This window comes from Prunus mume, linkage group LG3 (genome assembly GCF_029339155.1).
Source record: "Prunus mume cultivar Tortuosa linkage group LG3, ASM2933915v1, whole genome shotgun sequence".
In the NCBI taxonomy this organism is placed as follows: domain Eukaryota; kingdom Viridiplantae; phylum Streptophyta; class Magnoliopsida; order Rosales; family Rosaceae; genus Prunus; species Prunus mume.
In genome coordinates, this window is record NC_142700.1 from 13,271,147 (window position 1) to 13,288,840 (window position 17,694).

A 17,694-nucleotide genomic window follows, 5' to 3' on the forward strand; every position below is an offset into this window, starting at 1 on the left:
ACTCTCCTTTGTTAATGTGGGATACTCTCATCTCAATATGCATTTGTGTTGGGATAGGTGAAGAGTTTAACACACCCCTATTTACGTGAGATTTTTTATATTTAGCATGTGAAATAATTTTTATTGGATGACGTGAAAGCAAGTAGAATCATTTGGTATGTTGATATTATAATTTTTTTTTACGTCGAAAGTTGTTGATATTATGTTTGAATGTGAGTATCCAAGGAAAATATCATATTTCTTATGTGCTTAGAAGTATTGTATATTTTGTGCTAAAGAAAATATTAATAACCAAACTTATTTTCTTTTTCTACTCTAAAATATATTTAATATACAATATTTCCTTTTAGCTGGTGAATCCAAACCCTTTGGTTGCATATCTGATTAGCAACTGGGTCAAAAGTTTTTACCAACATTGTCGCAGTAAATAGTAATATATAATTGCACACAACCACCAACCATACCCAACAAACATGCATAAATAATAGCCTCATCAGCTGAGATGTGTTGACCTAAATGAAGTAAGCTCACAACCCTATCTATAGTGCCATACTTGCCAAGAGCTGGCTAGCTAGCTCAACCCACAAAAATGTCTCAGCCTCCCAAGACGAGCTCGTCAAGCTTTCACATAGCCATGTTCCCATGGTTTGCCATTGGCCACATCACCCCTTACCTTCACCTCGCCAACGAGCTCGCTTCCAGAGGACATAGAACCACTCTCTTGGTGCCCAACAAAGCTCGCCTCCAGCTCCAACACCTCGTCCTCCACGCAGACCTCATTGTCTTCTCCCCTGTCGCCATCCCTCACGTCCACGGCCTCCCCGAGGGGACCGAAATAGCCTCGGAAATCCCCATCCACATGACCCATCTGCTCGCTACTGCCATGGACAGAACACGCGGCGAAATCGAGCAGTTCTTAACCGTCAGCAAACCCGACTTTGTTCTATACGACACTGCACAGTGGGTCCCGGGCATCGCGAGAAGAAACGGCATTAAAACCGTTTGTTACAATGTCGTTTGCGCCGCTGCGCTCGCGATCGCCCTTGTCCCGGCCCGTAATGTTCCCAAGGACCGGCCTATCACCGAGGAGGAGCTGCGGGAGCCTCCAGCTGGGTACCCGTCAAAGAATGTGGTGCTTTGCGGGGCCGAGGCCAAGGCCTTGACGTTCATATCGTTGCCGTATGGGGAAGGGATCACGTTTTACGAGCGAACGACGACGGCTATGAAAGAATGTGACGTGTTGTCTATTAGAACCTGCAGAGAGCTGGAGGGTGATTTGTGTGATTATATGGAAGCGCAGTATAAGAAGCCGGTGATTTTAACTGGGCCTGTTCTGGGCCTGGGATCTGATAAGAAGAGTGAGAAGTTAGATGAAAGGTGGGAGAAGTGGTTTTCTGGGTTTGAGGCAGGGAGTGTAGTGTTTTGTGCATTTGGGACCCAGTGGATTCTTGAAAAGGACCAATTTCAAGAGCTCGTGCTAGGGTTTGAGTTAACTGGATTGCCATTTTTTGTGGCTTCGAAACCACCTTCGGGTTGTGCTACAATTGAAGAGGCTTTGCCAAATGGGTTTGAAGAGAGGGTTAAAAGGAGAGGGGTGGTGTTTGGGGGCTGGGTGCAGCAGACAGCTATTTTGAGCCACAAGTCAGTTGGGTGCTTTGTGAACCATTGCGGGTTTGGGTCAATGTGGGAGTCTTTGATGACTGATAATCAGATTGTGCTTGTGCCACATTTGGGTGACCAGATCTTGAACACCAAGTTGCTGGTTAAGGAGCTCAAGGTTGCTGTGGAGGTAGAGAGAGAAGAAAATGGGTGGTTTTCGAAGGAGAGCTTGCGCAAAGCTATTAAAAGTGTGATGGATAAAGACAGTGAGGTGGGCGTTATGGTAAAGAAGAACCATGCAAAATGGGTGGAAACGTTATCAAGTCCTGGGTTTATGAGTGGCTATATTGATAGGTTTGTTCAAAAGCTGAAAGAGCTTGTAAATTAAGTTTTATTGTTAACTGGTTTCGTTCTTGCTTATTTTGTTGTGTTGGAATTCATGTGAGAGAAAATGAATGGTTTTAACATGGTGGTGTTCAATTAGGGTCCTTCTCCATTACGGAGTTGAAGTTTGCGAATTCATTATGGATTTGTGTTTTGACCGTCGGATCTGCAGCAATTGCCCTTTTTTTAATATCTCACTCTCTATTTTTTATTATTCTATTTCCTGTTCTCTTTCTTTCTCTCTATTCCTTCCCTCTCTCTTTTTTATTATTTTTCCTCGTCTCTCTCTCTCTCTCTCTTCTCTTATTATTTTTCCTTCTTCTCTCTTCCTCTTTTCTTTCTTCTCTCCTGGTCTGCTGAATCTCTCTCTCTTCTTTCTTCTCAGCTCTGTTCTCTCTTCCCTGCTCCCTCAAGTCCATGTTTTTTTTCCTCCCTCTTCTAAAGGACAACACCAAGACAGACATGACATGGGCATCAACCCACCCCTTCTCATACATTTCATTGAAAACATTTAAAGCCTTTTCGAACTTCCCTGTATTGCAATAAACCTGCAAAGCCAGAGTCAGCGTGTACTTACTGAATTCCCACCCAGAATCTCCATTTCTTGCAATCTCATTTCAAGCAATTGAATTGAACTTAACTTAGATTTAGATATAGCCCTCCAACAAACATTTATAGTTATAACTATTTGGAACACAAAGACCCTTCACTTTAACTTGATCAAACAAAAAGTTAGCTTCTTGAACCAACTTTACACTACCTAAACATCTTATAAAGAAACCCAAAGCTCCAGGAGTCGGAGAACAATTTGAATTCACAATTTCCATAGCCATGGCTCTCAATGGAACATTTTGTCGAATGATCAGCCTGATAATTTGATTGGTCTGAGGTTTTTTTTTTTTGGTCGAATGGGTATGGGTGGGGGGAGGAGCCAAAAAAACCTTGGGACTTGAGGGAGTAGGGAAGAGAGAACAGAACTGAGAAGAAAGAAGAGAGAGAGAGAGATTGAGCGGAGGAGAGCAGGAAAAATAATAAAGGAAGAGAGAAAGACGAAGAAAAATAATATAAAGGAGAGACTGAAACAAAAGAAAAGAAAGAGAGAGAAGAGGAAATAGAATTAAAATAAATAAATTAGAGAGGGTGAGATATTAAACAAACGGCAATTGGTGCAGATTCGACGGTCAAAACACAAATCCGTAATGAATTCGCATACTTCAACTCTGTAATGGAGAAGGACCCGTTTAATTAATACTTTTTAGTAAATTGTATTTGTTGTTGGAGGGATCTAAGGGACGGTCATACATCCAAGCTAACCAAACTGTAGCCTAGGTGAGTTGACAATACCACAACCCACGTGACATCCTCATTCCAAGCAAGGTCTTAAATATCGATATTTTTGGAAATATCGGTAGTTCAAAAAGATGGAAATATTCGGAAAATATCGATATCGATAAAAATTGGATAAAAACCAAGGAAATTGTGATAAATACATGGAAATTTTTAATGAAACTTTAGAAGAAGTTTATTTAGTCAATCATCTATTATTTTGACACAAAAAATTGGAAGGAAATGCATTACATAGTGGGTTTAAGTGATTTAAGTTAATTATACTGCGAGCTGACAAACTATGTGACTTAGAAAATTTAGAGTAATTAATGAAAGAAAATTAAACATCCCTTAGTAATTTATTTATCATTTTTTAGTAAAATATTTTACACTTTATAAATTGCATGATAAGATACATGAGTAACCTTATTTCACTGGACATGGTACACGTTGTTATATTTATTATTTTATGAAAAATTAAAAAATAATTAAAGATGTAAACCAACTTGATTTGTCGTCAAAATTAGGCACTCTACCATGCTTAAAAAATAATAGTGAAGATTGAAAATGAACTAAGAACATAAATAAATTTATCTAAGGAAGAATTCAATAGGAAATAAAGAAAATGATTATAGAGATTTAAGTGATTAAGCAACAATTTATTTCACGTTATTTACTGGACATGGTACGAGTTCTTATATTTATTGTTTAATAAAAAATTGAAAAATAATTAAAGATGTAAACCAATTTGATTTTTCATGAAAATTAGGGACTTTACCATGCTTAAAAAATAATGGTGAAGATTGAAAATTAACTAAGAAAATAAATAAATTTATCCAAGGAAGAATTAAATAGTAAATAATGAAAATGATTATAGAGATTTAAGTAATTAAGCAACAATTTGAAGGAGAATTCAGTAATGTAAGTACTTATAATGAATAATATAATAATTAATAACATTAAATGGATTAAATAGAAAAGAAATAAATTATATTAAGTAATTAAGTAACTGATCAACAATATAAAACAATAAGTAATTATGTTAATTTCTATTTTGAAAAACAGCTTGCAAGTATTATATATACTAGATTCCATAGTTTATAATCATAAAGTTATGAGCAGCGTGGTGGTGAAGTGGCTGTAAATTCCGGAGTGGAGAGGGGTTCGAACTCCATTGTGTGCAAGAGCGTGAGTGAGTTTAAATTATTTAATTTTTGCCCAATCAAACAAAATCCCATTAACAAACCTGCACAACACCACATGTTTGACTAATAAAAAATACAAACTAACCCCACATGGGACCATTTGGGCAAAACACGTGCACGCCAAAGCCAATCACCCATGTCATTCTTGAAGACTTAATTAAAGGAGGTAATCTTTAATTTTCTTCTCTAAATTTGTTGATGTTGAAATTTTGGAGATTTAGGATTTATGAAGTATCAATTAGGGATTTACAATTGAGTCTTATGAATTATCAATTGGGGATTTTGTCAGTCTATATGTTTACATCTTCTATATATTATTCAATAGGTTATACTTTATAATGTCGGATCAACATCGAAACGTTAAGAGATCAAAGACTCTTAGAGATTTTTTTTAAGAGAAACAATGGTGAATCATCAACTAGCATGCCTTTCGGTTCTTCTACATCTCCTCCAATTTGTGAGGAGTAACCTCCTTCTCAACCTCAAAGAATTGACTCTGAAAATGTAAGAGTGGAGCCTTGTGATCAAGAAGTTAATACCAATTCTCTTTAGCATGATTTGAGTTAATACCAATTCTCTTTAGCGTGATTTGAGATTACGTCCTCAAATAGACACATTTCCACCTAATCAACGTGATAGTGTTCGAAGATCTTATATTCTCTTAGGACCATGTCAACCACAATTAAAGGACTTTCCGTCACACTGAGAAGGGAAACAAAATCTTCGATTTAATGGTAGTTGGTATAAGCAATACCATTGGCTTGAGTATTCTATTCATAAAGATAAAGTGTTTTGCTTTCCATGCTTTCTTTTTTATATTGATCACTAACATAAGGCACTCACTTTAGAGGGGTTTAGAATTTGGAAAAGAGTTGGTGGAAAAGAGTGTGTTTTCCTTATTCAGGTAGGCATTATAAATTCACCACATCATTTTGCTATGCAAAAGTGGATGAATTTAAAAAATTCAACTCACCATATTGACAAAATAGTGCAAACCGCGCAAGAAGTTGCAAAAAATAGGTTGAGGCTTGCAACCACAAAAGAGGCCATTAGATATCTAGCAAATCAAGGAATGGCTTTTGGAGGTGATGATGAATCTTGTGACTCCTCCAATTGAGGCAATTTCGTTGAGTTGTTGAATGCTTTTGCAAGAATGAATGTAAACATTGAAAAAAGTTTTGTTACAAAATGCTCCCTTAAATGCCCAATATATTTCAAATAAGATACAAAAAGAGATCTTAAATATCTATACTACGAACTTGATCAGGAAGATGATATGGGATGAAATTGGGGAAGATGAGAAATTTTGTATTCTTGTGGATGAAGCACTTGATGACTCTAAGAAGGAACAAATGGCTATTATCCTAAGGTTTGTTGGTTGTGATAGGCATATTCGAGAAAGGTTTTTTTATATTTTGAGTGTTCATGACACTAACTCCTCAACTTTTAAAATTGATATTTGTAAAGTTTTTGGCAAACATAATCTTTTAGTGAGCAATATGTGTGGTTAAGGATATGATGGTGCTATCAATATGCGTGGTGAATGGTTACAAGCATTATTTCTCAATGATTGTCCATATGCATATTATACACATTGCTTTGCTCATCATCTCTAATTAGCTTTAAATGGTGCAGCTAAAGAAGTACGACTCATTTGGAGATTTTTTCACTAACATTGTGAATTTTGTTGGTGCTTCTGCTAAACGTCATTTTGAGTTAAAATTAACCCAACAAGCTGAAATTAAAGACTTACTAGCAGTTGGAAGACTTGGAACAGGTAAATGGGTTAATCAAATTCGTTGTTTGCAATGACATAGAAGTACTCGTTGGAGCTCACATTTTAATTATATTAGGAGTTTGATTGATTTATTTGGGCAACAAGGACACTTCTAAAAGATATCAATCAGAATAGACCTACCTCACAATTTCGTGGCGAAGCAGAAGGTATTAAAATTTCTATGTTGTCTTTAGGCTTTGTTTTTGGCTTACATTTGTTGGACAAAACTATGAGATTCACTAATTTTTTTTGCCTAGAATTTCAAAGAAAATCTCAAGACATTGTAAGGGCTTTGAATTTGGTTGCAAGTATAAAAATGGAGCTTCATGAGTTGAGAAATAATGGTTGGAATGATTTTATACAGAGTGTGCAAACATTTTGTGAAGAACATATATTGGCCATATTGTATGAGCCATAATTCTTCATTCATTCTCGACCAAATTTCCAATTTTGGTCCAAACAAAAAGCCAGAAGGAAAAAGGAAAAACCAAAAAGACAACTTTGATGAAGTGGAGCTGTGCAAGAGGAGCTACAGGTAACAAAAGATATAATAGTTATATGTATGCATTGTTGCCATGCAAGATTGGGTGCTCAATGATTGTTATTTTACCTGAAGAGTTTGAGATCAAGAATTTGGATGTTCTGCACTATTTCCTTGCCCTGCAGTTACATACAATTCACAAGGGTTTGTTTATTTCTCAAACCAAATACATCAAAGACTACCTGACCAATGATCTGTATTACTAGACTGGGCTTTGGTTTTACAGTTAGATCTTCCCTTCATTTTTGTATTGTTACTTCCTGGCTGGTGTCTTTCGACCCTGCTTTTGTAGTCGTCCCTGGCTCCTTTTGGGTTTGCAGTGAAATGAATTTCGACAAAAAAAGAAGAAGCAAATTATCAGAAGCTCCACAAGGAGTTCTTTTGATTTGACCCAGAAAAGAGTATCTTTTGGCATGTCATTATGATCCGGTGTGTTTCACAAGTGGCCAATCCAACAAAGGTATGGCCCGCACGAGTACAATTATTAAAGTATGCACTGCCAACAAAGGGAAGAAGGGAGGACAAGACAAGACTGAGTGGTGTTACTTTTTTTCTTTCTTTTTTGCCGGATAGCGCATAAGCACATATTCTTTTCTCGCACATGGGTGATCAGATGACAATAATTGATAATCTAACCTCCCACAGAGTTTCATTCGGCCTAATAAATGACAAGAATGATTTCAGTAATTTATCAAGCAATCCCCTCCCAATTCTCCGATTTATGAATGCAGAGGGGAGACACACATGCATACAAGAGCTAGCACAAAAGTTGATCAAATGGCGCAACCTAATCTCAATGAGACGAGCTCATCAAATTTTCACATAGCCATGTTCCCATGGTTTGCAATGGGACACTACATCCCTTTCCTTCACCTCTCTAACGAGCTCGCAGCAAGAGGCCATAGAATCTCTTTCTTGCTGCCCAAAAAAGCTCAAATTCATCTTCAACATCTTAACCTCCACCCACACCTCATCGCCTTTTGTTCAGTCACTGTTCCTCACATTGAAGGCCTCCCTGAGGGCACTGAGACTGCCTCTGACATCCCAATATCTTTGACCCCCTTGCTAGCGGCTGCCATGGACCGCACTCGTCAGCAAATACAAGGCTTCCTAGTAAGTTGTGGTGTCAATAATCGTAAAGTCGATATGATTTTCTATGACTTTGCTCATTGGGTACCAGAAATTACAAGAGGGCTTGGAATTAAGTGCGTTAACTACGGCGTTGCTTGTGCTGCGATAACTGCGATGGCTATTGTGCCAGCACGAAACGTGCCCAAAGATAGGCCTGTGACTGAGGAAGATCTACGGGACCCACCTCCTGGGTACCCATCATCGACTGTGGTAATGCTTCCTGGTCGCGAAGTCCAGTCCTTGATGTTCATTACGATGCCGTATGGAGATGGGATCACTTTTTATGAGCGGCTCATGACCGCTAAGAAAGGATGTGACGCGATTTGCATCAGAACATGCAGAGAAGTGGAAGGTGTTTTTTGCGATTACCTGGAAGCACAGTATAAAAAGCCTGTGCTTTTAACTGGCCCTGTTTTGGGCGCGATGGACTCTAATAATAAGAACAAGAAGAAGAGTGAACAATTAGAAGACATCTGGGCTAATTGGTTTTCTGGGTTTGAAACAGAATCTGTGGTGTTTTGTGGATTTGGAAGCCAGTGGGTGCTTGAAAAGGACCAATTTCAAGAGCTTGTGTTAGGATTTGAGCTAACTGGGCTGCCATTTTTTGTAGCTCTAAAACCACCCGTGGGTTGTGCTACGATTGAAGAGGCATTGCCACAAGGGTTTGAAGAGAGAGTTAAAGGGAGAGGGGTGGTGTTTGGTGGTTGGGTGCAGCAGACATTGATTTTGAGCCACCCATCAGTTGGGTGCTTTGTGAGCCATTGTGGCTTTGGGGCATTGTGGGAGTCTTTGGTGAGTAACAATCAGATTGTGCTGGTTCCACACGGTGCTGACCATATATTAAACACCAAGATACTGGTTAAAGATCTCAAAGTTGCTGTGGAGGTAGAGAGAGAAGAAAATGGATGGTTTTCGAAAGAGAGCTTGAGCAAAGCCATTACAACCGTTATGGCTAAGGACAATGAAGTGGGTGTTATGGTGAAGAAGAACCATGCAAAGTGGAGGGAAACACTATCAACTCCCGGGTTTATGGATGGCTATATTGATAGGTTTGTTCAGAAGCTGAAAGAGCTTGTAAGTTAATTTTTAACTAGTCTCATTGTTGCTTCCTTCCTCCTTGTATTGAGTTGTCTTATATTTTAGTGTGTTCAATTTAACTAATATTGTTGGATGGAGCTCAATTTGATACATGGTCAATGATCTTTCAATCTGAACGCAAAATATTGAAGGTCAGATCACATCTTGAAGATCACACAAGTGATTCATTTCGTTTTTAAGAAACTGGGATTTGTACTTGTGCACCACATATATGAATCCTTTTTTGGTTAAACCCCAACCACACATATATATGATCGTTCTAGTTATCTAAGAATGAGTACTCTAGTTATCCATTAGAGGTTTTGTGAAAATAATATAAAACTTAAGTACTGTTCGTGTAATTTTTGAAACCTGAAGAGGTTTTGTGAAAACACTCAAGGGGTGTTAGTGTAAATAATTCTTATCCATCTCTTAGTTTCATTGCAGTTATATGTAATTAGACTGTTTCCATTTCGTTCATGTTGTGTAAGAATGATCATTAAATACCAAAAAATTGAACATTTCATAACATTAGATTGCATTCAAGGATGATCCAGGATCCCTTTTCTTTTCTTTTTATTTTTTATTTTTTATTTTTATAGAATACTCCTAGAAATTTCTCCAAGTTCGAGTATTATTTAATGCAGGACCATGAAAAATAGGATATTTTCATGTGATGAAAAAGACTAATTAAGTTACCCTTCAATGATTTTCATGAGATCGAGCAATGGGTATATGCCGGACCACATAGGTCCAAGAATGAGTAGTCTAGTTATCCACGTGCTCAAGTGTCACACAAAGTAAGGGAAATAGTTGTCGTTCTACTTAGATTCTCTCCTACACTAGGATTTACAATACAAACAAACAAAGTTCACAACTATTAACCAGTCCTATATGTATCAAGGGATTAACATGGGTTCATAAGAAGTTAGATTACTCCCTCATTGCTAATTAATTTTGAACTATTAACCTTCAATTTTTTTTTTTTATGGGATCAGAGCCTGTTATTCACGTATATTGGGATGAAGAGAAAGCGCACCCTCCACTTTATAGCACGCGATCAATCTGTATAAACAAAAGTCATGGGCCACATTTGCTTGTAGTTATTCATGTGTCATGTATAGCACTAACGACAATGGGAAAGGGGTTTTTGGGGTTGGGGGGTTGGGGGTTGGTGGTTGGAGGAGGACAAGATAGAGAGTGAGTGGTGGTAGTTGATAGCTCTTAACCACATATTGTTCTGGCACACTTTTGGATGACCGGATCTTAAACGTTAAGCTACTCTTAAAAAGGTCAAGATTGTTTTGTTAAGTAGAAACGGAAGAAAATGCATGGGCGTTTTTCAAAGGAGAGTTTGGAAAAAGCTTATATTAAATCTGTGACAGACTAAACAGTGAGATATTATTACGTTGAAGCATAAACATATCACCTATCAAATACTATAATTTGAGACAATATTTAGTCACATTATGCGAACATCTAAACATGTTACATGATGTTATGGTCACATAGAAAAATGTCTCCTAGGTTTATATGAGTCACAATTATTTCAATTATTGCATGTATGTGTCAACCATGAGAGTGACTGTGGTAAGCCCCTCATAAGTTAATTAACCTCATAGCCACATATATATTATACGTTCTTTGAGATCTTGGATCAAACGAGAAGGAACACAGGCATACAAGAGCTAGCACAAAAGTTAATCAAATGGCACAGCCCAATCAGAGCTCAAATAATTTTCAAATAGCCATGTTCCCATGGTTTGCAATGGGACACATCACCCCTTTCCTCCAAACCTCTCTAACGAGCTCGCCGCCAGAGGCCATAGGATCGCTTTCTTAGTGCCCAAAAAAGCTCAACTTGAGCTTCAACGACTCAATCAACACCCAAATCTCATCACCTTCCATACAATCACCTTTCCTCACATTGAAGGCCTCCCTGAGGGCACTGAGATTGCCTCCGATATCCCAACATCCATGTTGCTCTCTATTGCCATGGACGTCACCCGTGACCAAATCCAAGGGTTCCTAAAAAAGCAGTGTTGTTGACCAAATCAATGACAGTTGTAACGGCTTTGCTCAAGCTCTCTATTGCCATGGTCAACAAAAATCAAAGGAGAGCTTGAGCAAAGCCGTTACAACTGTTTTGGATAAAGACAATGAGGTGGCTGTTATGGTGAAGAAGAGCCATGCAAAGTGGAGGAAAATCCTATCTGACCCAGGGCTTAAGAGTGGCTATGTTGATAAGCTTCTCCAGGATATCTGTATGAATGGGAAATAACTTTCGCTCCTTGCACCAAGAAAAAGCTTTGTATTGTTGTTATATGTGCTACAATACAAATAAGGGAATAAAAGTTTATTTTCAGTACTGTTAATAGTGCTGATATGTTAATGTTGATACCCCTATTTTTGGGTTCTAACCATAACATTTCTAATTTTCATCTATGTAGATCCGCTCTTAATCGGATTATTAGGAATTCATTAAATTGATAATGTCTACATCACAACACCCATTTTCTTGCTTAAATATAGGAAGATTGCAAGGGTCTTGTAGCTCAAGTGGTTAAAAACACCAATTTTCTTGTTTTTTAATTGAGTGGTCAAATAGATTCGGATTCAAGTAATTGAAATACAATGCAAGGTTGACCATACAAGAGTGTCCCTCAAATAAACTTATTTGATGGAGGTGATTAGGGGTGGGCATTTGAACCAAGCAGTATATTCTTCATTGAAGATTTTTGCGATATTTCATAATCTAAATTACCAACAAAAGAATATATCAGCGGTAAATTGTATCTTTATTCACTAATTATGTATCTCAAAGTCATGTATTGTGGGAAATAAACATCTCAATTTTATTATATATATTATCAAAATAACTAGATGAAAGTGCATCCAAAGTTGCAAATGTTGATTCAGCCTTATGGAGTTAAAGTTTGTGCGGAGAAAGCCAGTAAAAACTTCCAGGACATTTTTGGATCATATGTTTGTTTGATTGGGCATATGATCAGTCTTGTCTGAGACCATTTTGAATAATATATTTATCCCAAAAACATCTTAAATACTTTATATTACATATTTTTTAAAGAAAAACTTGTTAAGTGTTCGTAACAAAACCACATAATTCGCAGGTCCAACTACATAACTATGAGAAAATGAATAATAGTGTCCAAATGTGCTAATTACAGGGAGATTAGCTCCTCAAGGAGAATCAAAACTCCAAAAGGAACTTGCAGAAAAGTTTAGACCTACCATGCCATATAACTATTAATTTCATTTTCAACGACTCGATAAAATTTTCTCATCTAAATTCCGCAACGGCACAAACTTTGCCACGGGAGCAAATCCAAGCTGCGAAATGATCAAATCAATGAAAAGGCTGCTTGCTCATTACTATCAACTCTATAAGTGAACAGAGGCACAGGGTCTCGAATTTACAGTGAAAAGAAACATCCTTGTCAGGATCCATATGAACCAGTACACCATCTCTGAAAATAAAGTTTGAATCAAACCTGAGGATGAGTATTCGGGGAAGCATTTTCTTTTGTTGGGGTGCTCTCGCTGATGGTGTGGCATCTGCATTCCACTGGCAAAAGACTTTTATTTCGTGAAGTTTTGCAATGGCATGTAATTGTTTCCGGCCATTCGAACCTCTCATTATTTCTGTCTGTCATTTTATCATCCAATAAGTTGCTGGAACCTCCAGAAACAGCTGCAAGAAGATCCACTGACACTGATGCAACAATATCATGAACATCCTCTGCAGTCCATAGGCTCCTATTTGATCCCCATTTGTGAATAAGAATTTTCTGTGTCAAACTGCGGAGGGTATCTAGACATGTAGGGCAACAGCGATACAAGCATAGAATCCCAGACTCGCTAGAGAGACTTGTTTTGCTCAAGATTTCAACATCCATAACATGCTTATCAGCATCTGGAAGAGTTGGAACAGGTAAAGGGGTTAATCAAATTCGTTGTTTGCAACGACCTATAAGTACTTGTTGGGGCTCACATTTTAATTATATTAGGAGTTTGATTGATTTATTTGGGCAACAAAGACACTTCTAAAAGATATCAGTCAGAATGGGCCTACCTCATAATTTCTTGGCGAAGCAGAAGGTATTAAAATTTCTATGTTGTCTTTTGGCTTTGTTTTTGCCTTACATTTGTTGGACAAAACTATAAGATTCACTGATTTTCTTTACCTAAAACTTCAAAGAAAATCTCAAAACACTGTAAGAGCTTTGAATTTGTTTGAAAGTACAAAAATGGAGCTTCATGAGTTGAGAAATAATGGTTAGAATAATTTTATACAGAGTGTACAAACATTTTGTGAAGAACATATATTGGCCATATTGTATGATCCATAATTCTTCAGTCCAGAAGAAAAAAAGGAAAAACAAAAAAAGACAACTTTGATGAAGTGGAGCTGTGCTAGAGGAGCTACAGGTAACAAAAGATATAATAGTCATATAGTATGCATTGTTGCCATGCAAGATTGGGCGCTCAATGATTGTTATTCAACTGAAGAGTTTGAGATCAAGAATTTGGATGTTCTGCACTATTTCCTTGGCCTGCAGTTACATACAATTCACAAGGATGGGCTTTGGTTTTATAGTTAGATCTTCCCCTTATTTTTGTATTGTTACTTCCTGGCTGGTGTCTTTCGACCCTGCTTTTGTAGTCGTCCCTGGCTCCTTTTGGGTTTGCAATGAAATGAATTTCGACAAAAAAAATAAAATAAAATCAAAATCAAAAGCTCCATAATGAGTTCTTTTGATTTGACCCAGAAAAAAGTATTTTTGGCTTGTCATTATGATCCGGTGTGTTTCACAAGTGGCCAATCCAACAAAGTTATGGCCCGCACGAGTACAATTATTAAAGTATCCACTGCTAACTACAGGTACAAAGGGAGGACAAGACAAGACACAAGAGAATGAGTGGCGTTACTTTTTTTCTTTCTTTATTTTTTCAGGATAGCTCATAACCACTTATTCTTTTCTCCCACTTGGGTGGTCCGATGTTGGATCTACAACGGATTCTCTAAGTCACATTCTTAGACAAACTTTAGAGAGTAATTGGAAAAATCATACTCCAATCATACTCTCTCTGTTTAACTCCAACTTTAATATTGGCCTTGTAAATTACAAGAATGATTTCAGTAATTTATCAAGCAACCTCCTCCCAATTCTCCGAGATATAAAAGCGTAGGGACACATAAATGCATACAAGAGCTAGCACAAAAGTTGATCAAATGGCGCAACCAAATCTCAATGAGACGAGCTCATCAAATTTTCACATAGCCATGTTCCCATGGTTTGCAATGGGACACTCCATCCCTTTCCTTCACCTCTCTAACGAGCTCGCATCAAGAGGCCATAGAATCTCTTTCTTGCTGCCCAAAAAAGCTCAAATTCAGCTTCAACATCTCAACCTCCACCCCCACCTCATCACCTTTTGTTCAGTCACTGTTCCTCACATTGAAGGCCTCCCTGAGGGCACTGAGACTGCCTCTGACATCCCAATATCTTTGACCCCCTTGCTAGCGGCTGCCATGGACCGCACTCGTCAGCAAATACAAGGCTTCCTAGTAAGTTGTGGTGTCAATGATCGTAAAGTCGATATGATTTTCTATGACTTTGCTTATTGGGTACCAGAAATTACAAGAGGGCTTGGAATTAAGTGCATTTGCTACAGCGTTGTTTGTGCTGCGGTAATTGCGATGGTTATTGTGCCGGCACGAAACATGCCCAAAGACAGGCCTGTGACTGAGGAAGATCTACGGGACCCACCTCCTGGGTACCCATCATCGACTGTGGTAATGCTTCCTGGTCGCGAAGTCCAGTCCTTGATGTTCATTACGATGCCGTACGGAGATGGGATCAATTTTTATGAGCGGCTCACGACCGCTGTGAAAGGATGTGATGCGTTTTGCATCAGAACATGCAGAGAAGTCGAAGGTGTGTTTTGCGATTACCTGGAAGCACAGTATAAAAAGCCTGTCCTTTTAACTGGCCCTGTTTTGGGCGTGATGAACTCTAATAATAAGAACAACAAGAAGAGTGAACAATTAGAAGACATCTGGGCTAATTGGTTTTCTGGGTTTGAACCAGAATCTGTGGTGTTTTGTGGATTTGGAAGCCAGTGGGTGCTTGAAAAGGACCAATTTCAAGAGCTTGTGTTAGGATTTGAGCTAACTGGGCTGCCATTTTTTATATCTCTAAAACCACCCGTGGGTTGTGCTACGATTGAAGAGGCATTGCCGCAAGGGTTTGAAGAGAGAGTTAAAGGGAGAGGGGTGGTGTTTGGTGGTTGGGTGCAGCAGACATTGATTTTGAGCCACCCATCAGTTGCGTGCTTTGTGAGCCATTGTGGCTTTGGGGCATTGTGGGAGTCTTTGATGAGTAACAATCAGATTGTGCTGGTTCCACACGATGCTGACCAAATATTAAACACCAAGATACTGGTTAAAGATCTCAAGGTTGCTGTGGAGGTAGAGAGAGAAGAAAATGGATGGTTTTCGAAAGAGAGCTTGAGCAAAGCCATTACAACCGTTATGGATAAGGACAATGAAGTGGGTGTTATGGTGAAGAAGAACCATGTAAAGTGGAGGGAAACACTATCAACTCCCGGGTTTATGTATGGCTATATTGATAGGTTTGTTCAGAAGCTGAAAGAGCTTGTAAATTGATTTTTAACTAGTCTCGTTGTTGCTTCCTTCCTCCTTGTATTGAGTTGTCTTATATTTTAGTGTGTTCAATTTTACGAATATTGTTGGATGGAGCTCAATTTGATACATGGTCTATGATCTTTCAATCTGAACGTAAAATATTGAAGGTCAGATCACATCTTGAAGGTCACACAAGTGATTCATTTCGTTTTTAAGAAAGTGGGATTTGTACTTGTGCACCACACATATATGAATCTTTTTTAGTTAAACCACAGCCACACATATATATGATCGTTCTATTTATCTAAGAATGAGTACTCTAGTTATCCATTAGAGGTTTTGTGAAAATAATATAAAATTTAAGTGTTGTTCGTGTAATTTTTGAAATCTCAAGAGGTTTTGTGAAAACACTCAAGGGGAGGACAAGATAGAGAGTGAGTGGTGGAAATTGATAGCTCTTAACTCCCCGCCTGGAGGGGGGCGGGGGGGTTGTGTTGGGGTGAGTGATGGAAGTTGATAGCTCTTAACCGCATTAACCACATATTGTTATGAGGACAAGATATAGAGAGAGTGGTGGTAGTTGATAGCTCTTAAACACATATTGTTCTAGCACACTTTTGGATGACCAGATCTTAAACGTTAAGCTACTCTTAAAAGGCTCAAGGTTGTTTTGTTAAGTAGAAACGGAAGAAAATGCATGGGCGTTTTTTAAAGGAGAGCTTGGAAAAAGCTTATATTAAAGCTGTGACAGACTAAACAGTGAGATATTATTACGTTGAAGCATAAACATATTATCTATCAAATGCTATAATTTGAGACAATATTTAGTCACATTATGCCAACATCGGAATTATGCGAACATCGGAACATATTACATGATGTTATGGTCACATAGAAAAATTTCTCCTAGGTTTATGAGTCACAATTATTTCAATTATTGCATGTATGTGTCTGAGTCATGAGAGGGAGCACAAAATTATAGCCACATATATATTATACGTTCTTTGAGATCTTGGATCAAACGAGAAGAAATACAGGCATACAAGAGCTAGCACAAAAGTTAATCAAATGGCGCAGCCCAATCAGAGCTCAAAGAATTTTCACATAGCCTTGTTCCCATGGTTTGCAATGGGACACATCACCCCTTTCCTCCACCTCTCTAACGAGCTCCTCGCCAGAGGCCATAGGATCTCTTCCTTAGTGCCCAAAAAAGCTCGAACTTGAGCTTCAACATCTCAATCTCCACCCAAATCTCATTACCTTCCATACAATCACTGTTCCTCACGTTGAAGGCCTCCCTGAGGGCACTGAGATTGCCTCCGATATCCCAACATCCATGTTGCTCTCTATTTCCATGGACCTCACCCGTGACCAAATCCAATGGTTCCTAAAAAAGCAGTGTTGTTGACTAGTGATTTTCAAAGGCATGCCTAAGCATGCGTCGGAGCGAGGCAGAGGGAAATCGCCTTAGGCGTACAACTGTTTAGCTTATTGCACGGTTAGCGTAACGAGGCGTGGTGAGGTGTGGCAAGGCGTGCGTGGCGAGGCGCAGTGAGGTGCAAAGAAGCGCCTCTGTCTGCAAGCCAGGCGCGAGGAAGAAGACGACCTGGCTTGAAATGTTTTTGTTAGGGTTTGTTTTAATCAAACAACGTCGTTTCATCTAGCTAGGTGTTTTTTTAAACTGAGGTGACTTAAACGCACGTTTTGGTTTATATTTTTAAAACAAACACCATGCCTTTTAAGCCCCCATTGAAACAAACAATATTTCCCTTCTTTTTTCTTCTGAATAAATACATTAATGGACCTATATGTATATTCATAATGCGATAATCTTCATCAATTTTAATTCTCTCCATAACTTGAAGCGTCACTCTCTTTCAGTATGCAATTCTCTTTGTACAAGATTCATATATATATATATATATATATTTTTCCAAACAACACAATATCCATAAAAATCCACTAAAAATAACACTCAAGTCCA

General features: G+C 38.2%; 3 pseudogenes across 2 annotated transcripts; all 3 read left to right on the forward strand.

The window, feature by feature from the left end:
- The first annotated feature begins 503 nt into the window (after window positions 1–503).
- Window positions 504–2,203, forward strand: LOC103326009 (UDP-glycosyltransferase 79B6 pseudogene; annotated as a pseudogene).
- A 5,230-nt stretch (window positions 2,204–7,433) lies between these two features.
- LOC103326008 (UDP-glycosyltransferase 79B6 pseudogene) lies at window positions 7,434–9,144 on the forward strand (annotated as a pseudogene). The gene has a single exon (XR_016125512.1). The product of XR_016125512.1 is annotated as a UDP-glycosyltransferase 79B6 pseudogene (transcript).
- Window positions 9,145–13,979: 4,835 nt separating this feature from the next.
- On the forward strand, window positions 13,980–15,829 carry LOC103326006 (UDP-glycosyltransferase 79B6 pseudogene; annotated as a pseudogene). The gene has a single exon (XR_016125146.1). The product of XR_016125146.1 is annotated as a UDP-glycosyltransferase 79B6 pseudogene (transcript).
- Window positions 15,830–17,694: the final 1,865 nt, after the last annotated feature.